At 46.7% G+C, this 18,763-nt stretch overlaps 1 pseudogene across 1 annotated transcript; it reads right to left on the bottom strand.

Annotated features, from left to right (window-relative positions):
- Positions 1–793: 793 nt before the first annotated feature.
- On the bottom strand, positions 794–18,737 carry LOC308576448 (lysozyme C, milk isozyme-like; annotated as a pseudogene). The gene is made up of 5 exons (XR_014013448.1): positions 18,578–18,737; positions 12,167–12,381; positions 6,914–7,072; positions 2,813–2,891; positions 794–990 (listed from the first exon to the last, which is right to left on the bottom strand). The product of XR_014013448.1 is annotated as a lysozyme C, milk isozyme-like (transcript).
- Positions 18,738–18,763: the final 26 nt, after the last annotated feature.

The raw sequence follows: 18,763 nt of genomic DNA, 5'->3' as shown, positions 1-18,763 counted from the left end.
GTGGGCCCCAATCCAGATATAGCTGCTTTGTCTTTAAAATTAAGAATGCTGTTAAAAAGAGTCTGAAGGTGTTTTGGCTATTAGATCACACAGCTAGCTGCCAGTCATATATGTTTATTTTTATTTTTTTATTATTATTATTATTATTATTATTATTATTATTATTATTATTATTATTATTTATACCCCACCCTCCCCAGCCAGAGCCAGGCTCAGGGCAGCTAACACCAGTAAAATTACAATAAAGGCATAATAGGGGGGGGGGACAAACCAATTTAAAATACAGGTTAAAATGCAGCCTCATTTTATAAGTAGCCTGTAAATCAAAACTGTAAGGGGAAGGAAACAGAAGGGCCAGACTGAGTCCAAACCAAAGGCCAGGTGGAACAGCTCTGTCTTGCAGGCCCTGCAGAAAGATGTCAAGTCCCACAGGGCCCTAGTCTCTTGTGACAGAGCGTTCCACCAAGTCGGGGCCAGTACTGAAAAGGCCCTGGCCCTAGTTGAGACCAATCTAACCACCTTGCGACTTGGGACCTCCAAAGTGTTGTCATTTGTGGACCTTAAGGTCCTCTGCGGGGCAACAAGGCACACAAAAAAACCCTCAAGAAATGTTTGTGTATGTACGTGAACAAGCTTGACACACCCCACTCCAGAGCTCAGCATATCTAGCCAGCTCTGGTTCTTTCTTTCTGGACAAGCAGCTCCTCTTGCCGTTCTCCCCACAACCCTGCCCTGCCATGATGCCCACCCCCAGTATCCATACCAGGGACATGACAAAGTACATGGCAAGGCCTTGTCTGGGAATGGAGTTTATTTATCAAAATAGCGTTATGGCTTCAATCAGATTACATTATGGAATTACATCTGAAGACAAGACGTAGGTAGGCAGGGTGACTTGCAGGACATGAGTTCCATGGATTAATTCACAGATTGCAGGCAGCGACCCAGTAACTCAGATCTCTGCCGCGGCAATGATCTCTCCAGCCATACCTAAGGAGAAAGGGGGAGCAGGGAGAGAAAGAAATGCAGACAGCATGCGAAGCCAGTCATGAGCCAGATGGATCCATGGCCTTACTCTGTATATGGCAGCTTCTTATGTACTTCCATTGTAATGAAATGCAAAAGTGTGACATGATAGTATCAGGCTGTGCATTTCTCCACATCTGCCTCGTGTTGCTGGAGGACTGTGGGGAATTTGAATAGTGGCTCACAGAACCAGCCATCTGGTATGGGGGCCCAGGGTAGCTGTCAGTCTCCGTGGTCCCTGCTAGGATGGGGACGTTGGTGAAAACCAAATGCTGGACCCAGCAGGGTTCTTCTTAACTGAGGGGCCAGCAAAGTTTGGAGGTCCTAGTTGTACAACGGTGTGTCCTGAATGCACGCCCTTGTTGAGAACAGCAATCTGAGCACACCATTAGTTAGACCCCCCCACAGATGTTGGGGAACCTGTGGCCCTCCAGATGTTGCTGCACCACAACTCCAATCATCCCACCCCATTGGCCATTATGGTTGAGGCTAATGCAAGTTGGGAGTCCAACAATATCCTGGGCAGGGGAGCACAGGTTTCCCACAGCTGACACAGACAAAGGACAAGGAGAATGCTTATTTATAGTATCTCCCTGAAATTGCTGAGAGGAGAAATCAGATTCTGTGTTCTTGACAGGGTGGTTATTCTTCTCGTGTGTCTATGACTCACTTGCCTATGTGATTATCTGGACATCTCCACTACTTTGGGGGTCTCTCTTTGGCCCACTTGTCTTTGGGGTCTGAAACTTGGAACTGGGTCATACCAATTTAGATTGCCAATGGGGATTCACAGGATTGCATGCTCCTTCATACAAAAACATCCCTGAACATAACAAAACTCATTGTCAGATAGCATGTCTATGTAGGGTGTTGTTTTGTTTTGTTTTGTTTTGTTTTGTTTTGTTTTGTTTCGTTTCGTTTCGTTTCGTTTCGTTTCGTTTCGTTTCGTTTCGTATGAAGAAGCATCCAAGTCTTTGAGTGCAATCTGTGTTATGCAGCACAGACTCAGGTTTACAACCTCAGAAAGAACTAGGCCTTAATCTGCACTTAAATTATCTTTTTGGGGTATCCTTGCCTTGTCTCGTGTGCCTAAAAAATCTGAATCTCTTTGCTTTGTAGATAATTTACTGCAGTGCCCTCTCTTTGTGGGTCAGTCTGGTCCAGAATGCAGAGGTGATCTGTGCTGGAGTGATAGTCCTCCTGGCTTTGGGCAAAGTGAGTGCAGGGAATGGACCAGAACTCGCCAGCATCTTCAGTTTAAAAGGATCAGGTGATGGATCAGGTGATGGGAAAGACTCATTTCTGCCTGAGAACCTGGAGAACTACTGCCAAACACATTAATCTCAGTACTAGACGGCATTGACTTGCAATAAGTTAGTTTCATATGTCTAGATGACTATGTGTTCATGAGTATCCAAACCTGAGGTGTAGTCCCAATGCCAGCTTTCAGGACCCAGGCTATTGGGGAATACAACTGTGTGTGTGACTGCATCTGCAGTTCTGTTATTTGAAATATTTCTCCCACTCAAACACTGATCAGGATGGCAATTTTTTAAAATTATTTTTACTACTATTAATTCAAGGTTTCAAACCAGAAATCTTAAGCAATCATTCCTTCCTTGCCCACCCTCCAATAAGAACTGGAAAATGGAATTGGCACAGGTGCTTACTGCCAATTGGATTTTAAGGCTAGGTGGACAGCTACCAGAAAGAGGAGATAATACAGAATGGAAAGATGGGTGGAGCATGTAGACAAGACTGCTGAAAGACAAACTCATCCCCTTACCAGTCTGCCAAGCCTTCTGGTTCAGCTGTAGCTCGCTTGAGACAGATTATGTCATCAATAATTTCTTCAGTAAGCAGATCTAGGGTGTGAGGAGGAAATGGCAATATTATGTACTGTACAGTAATATACTGTTGGCATCTGTCTGTCTTGAGAGACAATGGAGTGTGCCTCTGGGGGTGAAGTCAAATCACTATATTAGCAGTATCAAAGTGACCCCCTCCCCAGGGTGCAGGACAGGCAGATTGTATGGCGGTCCTGAGTTGCCCAGATGACAAGTCCTTGCTGATGTGGTCCAAAGGAAAGCAGAGAAATATGTTTGGCACCAGCTTGGCTACAGGAGTTGCCAGAAGGAGGTGCACAAGGAGCCATCCAACTGCCTTAGGGACTCCACTCCGGATTCATGTAGGGTTTACTCCCTTGCCTATTCCTCTCCTGAAGATATCCCACAAGGCAGCAGAGATTTAGGATCAGATTATCCTTCTCCTAGATGAGCTACCTTCCCAGGTTGACGAGCCTTATCTACCCCTCAATTCCCTCTACACCACATGCAAAAACTTCCTTCTTGACCGTTGAACCCTCTAATGGTCTCATTAATACATACTGAGATAAATATTGTTAAATAATTATTTATACTGAGCTATCTGTGTGCAGCAGTTTCAGCAGAGTGCAAAAGGCCAGATTGAAACAGATTGTTTGCAGGTTGGTCCTATCATTAGGCAGAGTGATGCAGCTGCTTCAAGAGGCAAATGCCCAGCAAGGGAGGGACTACGTTGAGATTGAGATCTTCTCAAAGGAAGATTAAGGAGTGCTTAGGGCTTGTGGGGGTGTACTTTGATGCCAGTGACAATTTCTTTTGATTTCCAAACACGCCCCTGTGTCCCCAAAGGTCGGTGACCCTGTCCTAATGAAAGGGCAATGAGTGGTTGGTGGTTGGGTGGCTAAAACAAGAGAGTTGGAACTGCCTGTGGTTCAGAGGAAGTGATGGCCAGAGGAAGGAGTCTCAGGGAGGGAAGCAAAGGGTTGCAGGGGAAGAGATGTTAAAGAGAGGAGGAAGGGGGAAATTCTCATATGGATCTGAAAGCAAAGCCCAGCTCTCTAGTTAGAGGCCCCTATTAATAATATAACAGTGTTTCTGTGGCAGGTTTCCAAAGCGTACAAAGCACTTTAAATACATTAGCTCAGTAATCATTACAGCAATTATTTAAAACAGATTTCATTTACTCAGTTAAACATAGGTGCCCTTATACAGGGGACTCAGCTACACTCATCGATTATATTGTTATAACTGCTTTATAAACATGTGACACCGGATGGTGCTGTAGAGCTATAGATTCATCACCAATGGGATTTTTCCATTAAGAGTGTTCATAACACGTTTTTTTCTGCAGTGTATATAGATCCAGCCTGGGTCAGACTATAATTTTATCTTATTTTATTTTATTTTCTGACAAGTGCAATATTGTCTACTCTGACTGGCAGAGGTTTCCCAGGAACTTTGACAGAGACTTTTTCCCATCACAGAAGCATGAGAAGAGCATTGCTGGATCAGGCCAGAGGCTTACAGTGGCCAACAAGATGCATTTGGGAAGCCTCCAAGCTGGATTTGACCGCAACAGCATTCTCCCCACTTGTGGTTATCACCAACTGGTGTGTTTTTTTTTAAAATAAATATTTTATTAAGGATTTTCTTGTTTTACAGAAGTAAGTGTAATGCCTCGTATTTTTTTCCCCCATGTAACATTTTTACAAATCCGTTTCATTTGTTGAGGCATTAGGGGGAGAAGAAAAAAAGGAAAAAAGAAAGGGGGGGTGGAGAGAGGGAAGATGGATGGGGGTGGGGTCGGGTGGCGGTGTTTCTATTATGCTTAATGTATGTAGAGTTTGGTGTCAGCGTTGCTTGTGTTGTTCACTTGTGTTCCTTTGGTGGTGAGAGAGGTTGGGGTTGGCCTAGGGTGTGATTGTTTGCTTGTGATTGGCTGTGGTGATCTTTGTTTTCGTGTGTGAGTGAGGTGAGTGTTTTGGATCAGGTTAGCCATATTGATTTGTAGGCTGTTGGTGGATTATTGTCATTGTCCTGTTGGGCTGTGTATGTGATAAAGGGGAGCCATACCGGGGTGAAGGCGTCTTCTTCTGTTTGTCCCCGTGTCAGTTTCAGTTTATTAGTTAATTTTTCTAGTAGGGCTGTTTCCCATACTATTTGGTACCATTGGTCCATGCTTACTCCTTACAGGTATCTCCAGTGTCTGGTTATGGTGTTTCTGGCTGCTGAAAGTAGGTGGGTTATGAGTTCTTTGTGGTGTAAATGAGCATTGTTGTCTTGGAAGATGTTTAGTAGGGCCAATTCTGGGGTGATGTCTATTACTTGCTTAGTTATTTTACATATTTCTTGTATGGCTGTTGTCCAGAATAGTAGGATTTTGGGACACTCCCACCACATGTGGAGGTATGTGCCTGTGGAGGTGCACCCTCTCCAGCATTTTGGGTCACCAACTGGTGTTTAGAAACATACTGTCTACAACAATGGATGTAGAACGTGGTCATCGCAGCTAGTAATCTTTGACAGCCTTACACTCCATGTATTGTTCAACAGTGGAACAGATTCTCACAAGAGCTGGTGGACTCTCCTTACTTGGAGGTTTTTAAGCAAAGGCTGGAGGACTATCTGTCATGTATGATCTAGCTTAGATTCCTGCATTGCAGGTGGTTGGACTAGATGACCTTTGGAGGTCCCTTCCAACTCCGCGAGGGACAGGGATCTGTCCTACATCTTCTGCTGTGAAGACAGATGCAAAGAATACATTCTGCTTCCCTGAAATCTCTTTATCCTCCTTTAACACACCTCTGATTTCCTTGTTGTCCAAAAGTTCAACTGCTTCCTTAGGTTTATGTTTCTAGCAATGGGCTCATCCCATTCTGTTTGGGTATCCCTTGGTATCTGCTTGCACTTATCTTGCCAAGGTTTGTACTCCTTTTGTTCTTTTCAATTGGACAATACTTCCCTTTTCTTCCTTCTTGACTCTAATACTCTCTTTGACTCTTCTCCTTAACCACGTTGCATCCCATTGGGCCTAGTGATCTGCAATATACATTATAGCCCAGCTTCTCTTATGGTGGTTTTGAGCAACCCCCAAGCAGGCAGTTCCACACGATACATTCAAAGCATATTCAACACCAATCTAAAGTACATGGCTTCCCCCCAAAGAATTCTGTGAACTGTAGTTTGTTATGGTTGCCAAGAACTGTAGTTCTGTGAAGGGGGAACTGCAATTCCGAGGGCCTTCTGGCAGTTCCCACACTGCGAAAAGTGAAGCTACAGGGAACCAGGCAGAGGGCCTTCTCAGAAGTGGCACCCACCCTGTGTAATGCCCTTTGGTCAGATGTTAAGGAGATGAGTAATTATATAACATTTAGGAAACATCTGAAGGCAGCCCTGTAAAGGGAAACTTTAGAACGATTAATGTTTGACTATGTTTTTATATATGCTGGAAGCTGCCCATAGTGGCTGGGGCAACCCAGTCAGAAGGGTGAGGTATTATTATTATTATTATTATTATTATTATTATTATTATTATTCCCAGAATCCTTTGGGGGAAGCCATGTGCAACGAATGTGGATTTGCCCCTTTTTCGAGAAATTTGACCCTGCTGTTACAGCCTGAGCCTTACTTAATATGCCAGGGATCTTTACACAGGCTTAAAGGTTTTAAAGGTTAAAAACATGTAATGTCTATGTCTCTCCAGCACTGGACTATTACCCCACCCTAAAAATCCATACAGTCTCTTAATTGAGTGACAGCCACTACATCACCCTGATTTTCAATGGCTGGTGTTGCAGCTGTGGCTATGTGGATTCTAGCAAATTCTCAGAACATCTGCTGGAGATTGGAAGACTGCAGCAGAGCTAGTTATGAGCGTTCTCTGCAAAGGAATCCCTGAGCAGGATCACTAGTTTTAAATGATTTGGAGGTTCCATTTACAATTAAGAGGCGTACAAATTCTGTTAAATAGATTTGCCAGGCCAGACTGTGGGCTTGCTGTGCCCAGCATGGAGGTTGCACCATAACCCAGGCATTCACCCCTGCCTTCTTGCAATGACACTCACCAAAGCAAGATAAACTGCACAGGTTCTTTGATAGAGTGTGTCGATCAGCACACCAGGAGCGACTGTTGATCTGGAAGATGCCATATTCGGAGCTGCCATCTGAGTTATGCATCACAGTTTCCGTGTTGAAGCCACTTGCAAAGTACGCCAAACAGATCCCTAAGATGGACAGGTGGACAGGTTAACCACTTTTCCTCCCAGAAAGAAGTTGTTAGGAAAGCAGATTTTATCAGAGATGAAATTTGTCTCAAGGAAAATGTGAGTGGGCTTTCCCTCACTGGAACTCAGTTCTGGCTCCTCTCAGGTGGGTGCCACTGTCAGAAGAAGAAGAAGAAGAAGAAGAAGAAGAAGAAGAAGAAGAAGAAGAAGAAGAAGAAGAAGAAGAAGAAGAAGAAGTAGTAGTAGTAGTAGTAGTTTGGATTTGATATCCTGCCTTTCACTCCCTTTAAGGAGTCTCAAAGCGGCTAACAATCTCCTTTCCCTTCCTCCCCCACAACAAACACTCTGTGAGGTGAGTGGGGCTGAGAGACTTCAGAGAAGTGTGACTGGCCCAAGGTCACCCAGCAGCTGCAGGTGGAGGAGTGGAGACGCAAACCCGGTTACCCAGATTACACTGAAGAAGAAGAATAAATTTATTTATATCCCGCCCTCCCCAGCCGAAGCCGGGCTCAGGGCGGCTAACAACAATAAAACTGTGATGGCCTGGGATTCCGATTCTGAGAATGAACCAGAGGAATCCCAGCCGGCACAGGAGTCCCCGCCTCCAGGGCCGGCTGAACTGGGGCAAGGCCTAGATTCTGAGGAGCCTGCACCTGTGCCAGATCCTCAGGAGCAGGTACCAGGTGAAACCATTCTGGCCCCAGAGGTGCTTGAGGACTCAGTGTCTACAGGTGAGCCTTCCCCGGGGCCCAGTAACCCTTCGGCCTCTCCTGAACTGCAGAGGCTTAGGGCAGAGAGGCGAAGGGAACTGGTTTCTCCCAGGAGGAGTGCTCGCCTTAAGGCCAGGAGAGGCGGGGCTCCTGGGGGCCGGGACCGCCCCTGGCCTTAGAGAAGATAAAGGGCAGTCAGCCCGGTCCCAGGTTGCAGGAGCAACGTCGTCATTGAAGAGCTGTTTCGGCCAGCATCCAGTCCTGTTCCTCCAGTGTTCCTGTTCCCCGCCCGGCTTCCTGCTTCTGATCTTCGAGTGTTCCTGTCCCCGCCCGGCTCCCTGTTTTGGACCTCACCTCGCACTTTGTGGACTATCTCCAAGCTAGTGACTTAGGACTGAACTTGGACTACGGTAACAGTAACCTTCCCCCTGGGACCAGCACAGTAACAGTACAAAAGTACAGCACAAACAACACTCTAAAACCATTCATTATAAAATTAATTAATTCAAGCCACTGGCAACCATTGGGCCAGAGCTCCGCGAAGATTGCCGAGGGAGGGAGTCAGGCTGTGCCCTGGCCAAAGGCCTGGTGGAACAGCTCTGTCTTGCAGGCCCTGCGGAAAGATGTCAAGTCCCGCAGATCCCTAGTCTCTTGTGACAGAGTGTTCCACCAGATCGGAGCCACGGCCGAAAAAGCCCTGGCTCTAGTTGAGGCCAGCCTAACTTCTCTGTGGCCTGGGACCTTCAAGATGTTTTTATTTGAAGACCGTAAGTTTCTCTGTGGGGCATACCAGGAGAGGCGGTCCCGTAGGGCTTTAAAGGTTAAAACCAGCACCTTAAACCTGATCCTGTACTCCACCGGGAGCCAGTGCAGCTGGTATAGCACCGGGTGAATGTGATCTCGCAGCGAAGACCCCGTAAGGAGTCTCGCTGCAGCATTCTGCACCCGCTGGAGTTTCTGGGTCAGTCTCAAGGGCAGCCCCACGTAGAGTGAGTTACAATAATCCAGTCTGGAGGTGACCGTCGCGTGGATCACAGTGGCTAGGTCAGGGCGAGAGAGGTAAGGAGCCAACTGCTTAGCTTGGCAGAGATGGAAAAATGCCACCTTTTTATAGCTGCAATCTGTGCCTCCATGGAAAGGGAGGTGTCGAAGATTACACCCAAACTCTTAACGGACGGTGCTGGCACTAATTGCGCCCCCGCAAGAGATGGGAGTTGCCCCCCCAATCCCATATCGTCCCGTCCCAGCCACAGGACCTCTGCCTTCGAAGGATTTAGCTTCAACCGGCTCCCACGTAACCATCCAGCCACAGCTTCCAAACATCTGGTCAGTGTGTCTGGGGCCGAGTCAGGATGACCATCCATCAACAGATAGAGTTGGGTGTCATCGGCATACTGATGGCAACCCAACCCAAAACTCCGGACAAGCTGGGCGAGGGGGCGCATAAAGATGTTGAAAAGCATCGGGGAGAGTATCGCACCCTGAGGTACTCCACACACCAAGGAGTGGCGCGATGACAATTCCCCCCCAAGCGCCACCCTCTGTCCCCGACCAGAGAGAAACGAGCGCAGCCATTGAAGGACTGTGCCCTGGATCCCCACATCGGCAAGGCGGTGGTCCAGAAGTTCGTGATCGACCATGTCGAAAGCTGCTGACAGATCTAGAAGAATCAGCAGCCCCGACCCACCTCGATCCAGCTGTCTACGAAGATCATCTGTTAGGGCAACCAGAGCCGTCTCGGTCCCATGACCAGCGCGGAAGCCGGACTGGAATGGATCCAGAGCCGATGTTTCATCCAGAAACCCACCAAGCTGTTCAGCAACCGCTCTCTCAATCACCTTACCCAGGAACGGAAGATTCGAAACCAGGCGGTAATTGGATAGATCTAAAGGATCTACCGTAATTATAAGTGAACGAGGGACCTCTTTTTCTAGGAAAATAGCGCTGGATATAATTATATGACAATTATCCTTCAAAAGTCACACCTCAAAATTTTGAGATGCAGTTTCCCAACCAATCAGTCTTAAAAAATGCATTTATTAAGGGAAAGGGTATATAAAAATGTATACATTGGTGAAAATGATATATAAAATACATTATGTTGAGGGGAATTGCTTTTAAAAGGTGCATATTAGTAAAAGCTGCATACAAAAATGTGTATATTAGGGGAAATTCAAGCTAAAATAGGGATGAATCTTTATGAAGATTTTGGTGCAGAAATGTGGAAAGCTGAATTTAGGAGTGGAAAGCTGAGTGAAACTGAAATAGACAGAATCACTCATCCCTAGCTGTTCTGCTAGCGGAAGAGATATATTTTGAAAAGGATCTTGGGATTAGCAGGATGCGTTCTGCACACCCACAGTGTCAACATGCAAGCTCAGAAGGATTTGACTTTCTTTGATACTGATCTTCAGTCTGATACAGTACTAGAAAAATATAATAATAATAAAATAGTTATCCCCCAATTTCCTCTTTGTGGACGATTGGGATAGATAGTACGGTTAAGTGGGTGGATAGAAAATGGTAGCATTTCCTATAGTAGGGACATTAGATTCCTACCCTGTACCCATCAAAAGCTCTTCCCAGCTCCCCATTGCCTTCTAGCCGTTACCAGAAGATGCAAGGCACTTTTAATTTCTGCCAGCTGCCACCCACCCCACAACCTGTAGCCAAATTCTGCAGTGTGTGCTACCAGAGTGCACTGGCATTCTCACAGTTTAAAGTAAACTTCGTTCTGCATTTTGCAGTAGCTTAGTACATTTCACTGTAGTGAAACATCTAATGGGGTATACCAGTGGCATGGGAGACACTGAAGGAATCCCTTCTAATTTGAATCATTTCTTCAATGGACAATAGCAACATAGCATCATTATACTACCAGCAACTGTATGGTAGGGCAACAAAAATAACCATCACTATTTATGTAATGCTGTGAAATCCCTAAAGCTGTGCCCATCACTTGTGGCATAGCCTTTTGGTTGGACTATAACCAGCACCAGCAACTTACTGCATACTCTGTAAAAGTGTCCAGGAGACAGAAAATTATGTTGGGGAAGAGAGAAGGGAATTCCCCTTGCTCCTCGGGTGGGGTGGGGGTGGGGAGATGCAAGGATGTGTTAAAGAAAATTAGAAAGGGAGAGAAAAGGTTAATATTTATTATTTTGTTAACATATAAATAAACTGGGACTAGAAAGGAAGGAGGATGCTGTTAGAGGAGGAGAAAGTGAATGTAAAAAGAGGAGAGGAGGGATGAAAGGTGTGAGAGATAAGGTACAGGTTGGGTGCGAAAGGAGAAAAGAAGAAATTACAGGAGATGGATAAAAATACAATCTGAGGCATGGTGGGTGGGGGAGGAAAAATATAAAAGAAAAGAGCTCCTCTACAGAAGCCATGAATCAGCAAATTCTGCAGAAAATGAGGAGGCTGGTTCATAAGATGCACAGAGCAAAAACAACACAGCTGTGGAACTTCTTGCCACAATAAAAATTCTGTGGCAAACAATTCAGCAATTTCCAAAGATAGAATATTCAGTTGCCAGTTGATTATGCAAACTCTGCCTCCATCTTCTACCACTTTGTGTCTGGCTCCACCCCAGTGCCACCATTTTGTGACTGGTGGGCCTCAGTAATTTTCAATCATTTCAAGTGGGCCCTTAGGGTAGAAAGTCTGAGAAGCTTTCCAAAGCATAATGTCCATTGTTGTTTTCTTCAAAGTGGATTTGTCGTACTAGAGCAACAGAGTGCTTTAATCTACTTTTAATGCAGAAACCTGTAATTTCAGCATGCACTTGAAACCCGACTGCAAAATACTGGAGGACTGGAGGCTAGAGCTGCCATACTTCAAAAAGTAAAAACCAGGAAACCACCCAAATTGTTGAGCTTTTCAAAGGGAAACCCTAAAATTCACCCCGGACGTCAATTCCACCTTTGAAATCCCAGTACAGTGGTACCTCGGGTTAAGTACTTAATTCGTTCCGGAGGTCCGTTCTTAACCTGAAACTGTTCTTAACCTGAAGCACCACTTTAGCTAATGGGGCCTCCTGCTGCCGCCGCACCACCGGAGCACAATTTCTGTTCTTATCCTGAAGCAAAGTTCTTAACCCGAGGTAATATTTCTGGGTTAATGGAGTCTGTAACCTGAAGCGTATGTAACCTGAGGTACCACTGTATTGTCCAGGAAAATCTGAGCATATGGCAGCCAGAGCAAGTTGGGAAACTGGTTTCTTGGGGCCACTTTAATTTCTGCCCACACACTCAATGGCTTTCTGCAAACTTCTCCTTGCCCACATACAAGCTGATCCTGCCAGTTTTGGTGATGCACCATGTCTTCATACCCTCCCACAAAACACAGTAAGCAAACTGACAACCGCTCATTGGCTACTCACAGTTAGCTAAGCTGTAGCCCTCATGCCCATCCATTCCCCAGCGTTTCAGTATCTGTGCCAGCTCACAGCGACTGTAGATCTTGCTACGGACTTTCACCGCAAGGCAGGCCATAAGGGGCAGCAGCAAAAGAGCCTTCATCTCTTCCCAGCGGCCTGGTCCTGCTGTCCCTGTTGCTAAGCAGGAGGAAGAGGGGACTTTTTCAGGCTGACCAGATCTACAAAAATGAAATGTAGGGAAGAGAGAGTGACTTGGAGATCATCCCGGGAGGAGAAGGAAACATTACTATTGGGGAGAGTTATCGTGATGTAGCAAGGAGACAAGATGTGCTGTGTGGGCATCTCTACCAGGAGTAGCTGGAACTGACGTGCAGCTGCCCCATGGGAGCCACTGAATTGCAGGTGGCCGGACTTCTCCATGAAGAACCTTCTAAAACTAGAGTGACCTCACCCATCCATTGGATCTTTCTGGGCAGGAAGGAATATAGAGGTCTTCCTGTCCCAGCTGAGCCTTGCATCATGGTTCATGGCCTAGGGCCTGGTCTCCTCTTAGGAGAAGAGACCATGGACACATGGGAGCATAATGGACTAGGAGGTAATTTTGCCCTTGGAACTTGCCTCCAATGTTCCCACCTGCTTAGAAATTCCAGCACCAGGCACCTGAAAAGCTACATTACAGTCCAAGGACTCGAGCGTAGAGGCTGAAGTGCAGAACTTGGAAACCTGTGGACCTCCAGTTGCTATTGGACTTCAGTTCCCATCAGTCCCAGCCAGTGTGGCTAATGGTTAGGGATGATGGAAGTTCCAGCAGCATCTGCAACACCCCAGTTTTCCCAGCCCTGCCATAGTGGAACCATAGTGGGACCCAGCCAACCTTGTGCTACTAGAGTTAGGAGCTTATAAAGCAAGACGGACCCCTTTTAAGAGTAGGAGTGCCACTCATGAGGACTGAGGCTGTTTAGCAGAACCTGTAGCCCCACTTAAGGCTCCGTTTGGGCTTGCTGGCTGTTGCAGCAATACCAAAGTCTGTGTCCTCTGGCTTCTAGCCTAGTTTTCAACTGGAGCCGTCCAGGGTGCTACCTACCTTGGCCTCTACTTTGCCTAATTTCACTTATCTGGACCCATCCTCTGCTCTGCTTACTTCTGCCCTACTGGTGCTTGATCTCTGCATGAGCTGAATCTGCTTACTGGATCCTGAGCTTGGACTTTGCAACCTTGAGTCCCTTGATAGTACATGCCCCTATTTCCCCCTGGTTGGGACCACTAGCTGGGATCGGACATCTTGCTTGAGCATCAAGGGATTCCTGAGCTCTGGTGTGTTCCTGCATCTGTGGTTAGTCTTTCCTCCTGACTTGCAGATTTCTCCTTGACTCTATTGCCCCTTTTCTCCTCAGTGCTTGTCCCATGACCCAGCACTGGCAGTCACTGAAGGCTGTTGCTTGGCAAAAGTAAATGCATGGGAAAGGTTGGGATGGCTCAGTGCAGGCACCACAATACAGCAATTTGAAAATGACCCGATACAAATAAATAAAGTACCACGATCTTGATTTATTTGCATGTACATCTTGGGTATAAACACATGTACCACCTGTACACATGCACTACCTGTACATGTGCACAGATTGCATCCATATGCACACAACATAACACCTGGTTGACTAAGTGCTTTATTACCCACAGGGCTTCATGGAGGCAGAAGCCCTGCCTCTCAAATTAAGAGCATTGCTCTGTCTTGATGCCTCACACTGTGTTTCGGCTACTACATGCCTCAAAGCACAGCCCCTGCTTTTCCCCTGGGGATCCTTTAGAGAACAAACTGCCTTGGGGGACTGGTTGCTATAATTTCAATTCAAAAAGATATGAGCGGTCTCTTCTGGTTCTGAGAGGCTGGTGATTCACTCTTATCGTTGGGAAGCTCCATTCAGAATCCAGCCTTGGTTGATTGAGGTGCCTTGAGACCTCCTGGCAAATGGTCCAGGCTTTTGGGAAAGGGCGTGGCTAACAGAGGAATTAAAAGCTTTCCTCTTGGCAACATCCTCACCTAACTTATTATCCTCATGCCAATTATTCTCCCAGGGGAAGGAAAGTAGGAAACATACATAAGAGTGTGAACTGTGCAGCATGTCCTCTTGAATATTGCCTTAGAGCAGTGACTGCCTAACCCAGTCTTCCCCATGTTACTGACACCTGAGGCACACAATTTTTCCAAATGAAAACTGGAAGCATGTGTCCCTCTCAAACCCAAAAGGACCAGAAGGAGATGGGCAGGTTGGACGTCTTATGATTCTGGCACTTAATGGTCTCTACTTCAGGTATATTTGGACCATTCCATTGCTCCAGATGTAGAGAGACTGTGTGTGTGTGTGTGTGTGTGTGTGTGTGTGTGTGTAGCATTTATTGCCATCTCAAAGGATGGTGAGTTGAATGTGATTTCCTGGGAAACTATCATTATTTTAACGGCATAATATTCATGGTAAATTGTGTATCACAACACAAAGATACACATGGTCTTTCTCAACACAAAGATTGGGAGCGACTGACCCTACTAACCTAGCATGGTTTGCCTGATGAGGGTGGAGTTCAAATCCATTTCAAATTAGCGTAGTGGGACTTCTAACGTAGGCAAGAATTAGGCCTCAGTTTTTCGTCTTCAAGATGCCGAGTCTATAGCTCCAGAAGCCATACAGTGCTAACTAGCAGAATGAGGAGCCTACCTTTGCCCAAATGCCTGCCTGAACCTCTCCAGGGCCACCACAAAGTTCTTAAACAGCCCAGCAAGTTGCAGCAGGCAATGCACCCCACCCAGTGTTGGCAGTTCATCTGGCTTCTAGAACCTCGGCTCTGAGGTCGCCCTGTGATGTCACAGCCTGTTACCACTCCCCTTGAAGAGTCAGGCCCAGTCTCTCAATTCTGGCCTAAGATGTTTTTTGCTGCCTAAAGCAGAGCACTAAAGGAGGCCTCCACCCCACCCTGGGATCTTGCTGCATCATTCAGAGACTATTTTCTGCTTTCATCTGCATTCTTCTAAATGCCACCACCTGCTTCACCTTGTTGCATGATAGGACTGGTGCTGCAGGCTATAGGTCCTGAAGTACAATTACCTACCAGTACCAGAAAACATGGCCAATGGCCAGTGATGATGGGAGTTATAGTTCAGCAATTTCTGGAAGGCTAAAGGTGGAAACCTGATGTAGAGCAAAAGCATGGAGCAAAAGCATTGTGACCCACTTGCTCTTTCCCTAACCTCTGTGCATCTGCTGGCCTCACTCCCAACCTCCAAACCTGCAGTAGAAGTGAGGAATGGGCTGTATGCATGGGCACGTGTACACATGTAGAGCTTGTTCTCATCTTCTGGTGAATGTACTAAGTCAGGCCAGTGGAAGTGCAGAGGTCAAGAACGCAGCCACGAGGCACAATCCTATTCACCCTTCATGTTTTCAGTCTGCATGTAAATCTAAGGAGGAGAATACACACTTTCTGCACTCCCAACCACACAATTCAAAAGTCACTTTGAAGTAGCAGGGGCTGTTGGCTTGCTAAGTCCTTTCTGGAACATCAAACACTTAAAGGCACACACAGCATGAATGGACTCCCATCCCTGTGGTAGAACTATAAATGAGATAAAATTCCTAAGGAGATAATAGCAACAATAAAAAGTTTGGTTAGGAAAAGGCATCAAACTGGGTCAAGAATGCAGAGTTCATTTTTTGCATGCTCAAGGGAAACATGTGGAGAAAATAGCAATTTGATGCTTTCCTACCTTACAGAGGCAGCAAACATGGACATTTTAGGGAGCTACAAGGAAGACCTCTATGTGAGTGTTCCTTAGGAACACCTACATTTCTAGCCAACTCACTGGTTCTTCATGCTGAGTTCATGATAGCTAGGTTCTGTCTTTGCTGTTGAAGGCGGAACCACTGGTGGAGACATTACCGTTGCATTCAGTTCCTGCTTGCAGGCTTCCCAGATGCATCTGGTTGGCTACTGCTGAGAACAGAATGCTGGACTACATGGTCCCTTGGTCTGATCTAGCAGGGTTCTTCTTATGTGCAAGGCCAGCCTACCACTAGGCAGCAAGGCATTGAGTGGTGGAGAGCTGCTGCAGCCCCTGTGCTGGTTTGCGGCCGTCTGATGTGGTGGAGGATGTTGTTACATCACTAATGTTGGCTTGAAGTCAGATTCACACACCAGAGATAACAATCTTCTCCTTTGCCTCACCTTGTGTGTGAATATATCCCAGAGTGGGAGTTTAGGGTTTCCATTTTGGGAATCCTCCCACCACAATGTAGCCATATTTAGGGAACAGTGAAGACACTTGAGGATGGGGCAAAATTGTCTTCATCCCTGTGCAGGTTCCTTGCAGGCATTCCCTTGGACATGCACCCTTCTGGGGCAGAAACTGCCACCACAATGCTACTGCAGCTTCTGCCATACCTCTAGTTCATTGTACCTCTAATGAATGCCTCTGTAGGACTAACCAGACTAAAATCTCCCCCTACTGAAAACTGAAATGTCACCCCAGCTGCACCCTTACTAGTTTGACTAGTGAAGGAGAAGAAAATGTGCAATCAGTACTCCTCCTAGCTGCAAAAGTGGGCTGGAGCCCATCAATTAGACTCATTCATTGGATTCAAAGAATCAACACTGTGGTCAAGACTTAACTATGATTTGTAAAAGCTTATTGACATATAGCGCTATGGGAGGGCTAGAGATTATTATTTCCTGCCATCTGCCACCCCCCATACCTTGTGCCATGTCCTGAGGGCACAGCCTCTCCTCTCCACATACGATTGCCAATTAGTAATAATGAGGAAGGCTGCCCACTGGGACCCAGGGGAAGGCTTAGCAATCACAAGGGCCTAATCACATTAAACCGCAATCGAAGGGCAATCAGCACAACAGCAGCAGTCGATGCACAATTTCAGGGCTCATCCTTCTACTAACTTCCCAGCAGCTTTGGGGGGTTGTGGGGAGCCACACAGGTGGTATAAAGAAACAATACACAAGAGCACAAAACATCGTATTGCTGGATGAGACCATCTTCTAGCCCACCGTCACATTTCCAAAAAGGCCACCCAGATGTTTCTGGGGTTGGACTAGATGACCCTCAGGGTCCCTTCCAGCTCTAATTCTATTTTTCTAAGGCACATGTGCAATGGCCACACCCTGCTGTTACTCCCCTGTTCTCAGCGGTAGGTCTTCCGAACATGGAAAGATTCTGTTCTATCATATCTAATGATCAGTCTATCTTCTGTACATGTTATCTATTCTAGCCCTTAAGTGAACTGCACATTATGTGGAGGTTTATTTCATTATTCTCAGTCTTGAAGAACCTCTCAGCCATCAGTTTCATTGGGCGATTCCCAGAGAAAAGCAGCAAAATGTCCCTCTCTTCCTTTGCAATAGCAACCAAGCAGGTGCAGGATTCTTGGATCACTGCAGGATTCCTAGGTTAGAGACGGTGAAGGTTAGAACTCTTTGATGACCTGCTGGACTTCCTGTCACTTAATGGCAGGCATGGCACTTGCGTGGCACAAAGCGGCCACCGGTGCCATTGCTGTTATCTTTCATTACACCGTGTCTGGTTTTAAAAGGGAGAGATTGGCTCCTCAGTGTTGGGGTGGGACATGGCCTCAAGCAGTGCCCAGCCACACTATTCACACCTTTACCACTACCCTGCAAGCAATGGTGAACTGGAATGCTGGACTAGCTGCAGGTTCCCCTTACCTGCCAGACCAGTTGGTACCTTTGTCCCTCTGGAATTGCTTTTAGGCTCCACAATTGTGTCACAAAGACAAAAGCTTCAGCAAGGAAAACCCAAAATGATAAGCAGTGGCCTGATATGACCCCCACCTCACCCCTGTTAGGACAGCAAGGAGGACGGCGGTGGATCTGAGTGTGGAGATGCTTTTGCAGTGGCTGGAAGGGCTGCAGACGCTGCAAGTCAATTCCAAGGGGGATGTGGCAAGCAGAGAGCTTTTCAAGGGCCTCTCTGTGGACCGGCTGGCTCCTGCTGTTCCAAGGGATTTGCCTTGACAATAGAAAGTCATGATTGCTGGAACCTTATCCCAGGAGATGGGTTCAGGGTGGGCTGCCACCCACAGAGGGCCTCCGGAGTGCTGTCAAGGAAGGCATCAATTCAACACACTCACAGAGCAATTGGCATACCTCGGGAAGTCAAGGTGTGCACGCCACTCCAAGACAGCTACAAAACTCTCATAAACAAAAACGCACACATACTTACAAGTGCATCACCGGGAACTGTAACAAAACAATGCAACAACTCTCCACATGCAGACATATGCATGCATTCAGCAGCATTTTCACAGAGAATCTAGGCACATCTATAACCTGCATAAATAAATTTTAAAGTAACTCCGCTGCACAAGTTCACATTCCGGACTGCACATATACCCAGAGTTCCAGTATCCTTCCACTCCACATGCCTTGCCTGGCCCTGTTCCCTTGATGTGAACATCCCTTCCCTTCCCTACCCCACCCCCCACTCCCTCCTGCTCCTGGCCATCTCCATCCTGAGAGGGGGTGCTCCAGGCCAAGGGGTGGGAGGCGACATGGCAAAGCCGCACCCTCCACACGTAA

The sequence above is a fragment of the Podarcis bocagei genome (assembly GCF_964188305.1).
Source record: "Podarcis bocagei genome assembly, chromosome: 17".
Classification (NCBI taxonomy): domain Eukaryota; kingdom Metazoa; phylum Chordata; class Lepidosauria; order Squamata; family Lacertidae; genus Podarcis; species Podarcis bocagei.
The sequence above is the reverse complement of the archived record's forward strand: the minus strand, read 5'-3'. Positions and strand labels throughout refer to the sequence as shown.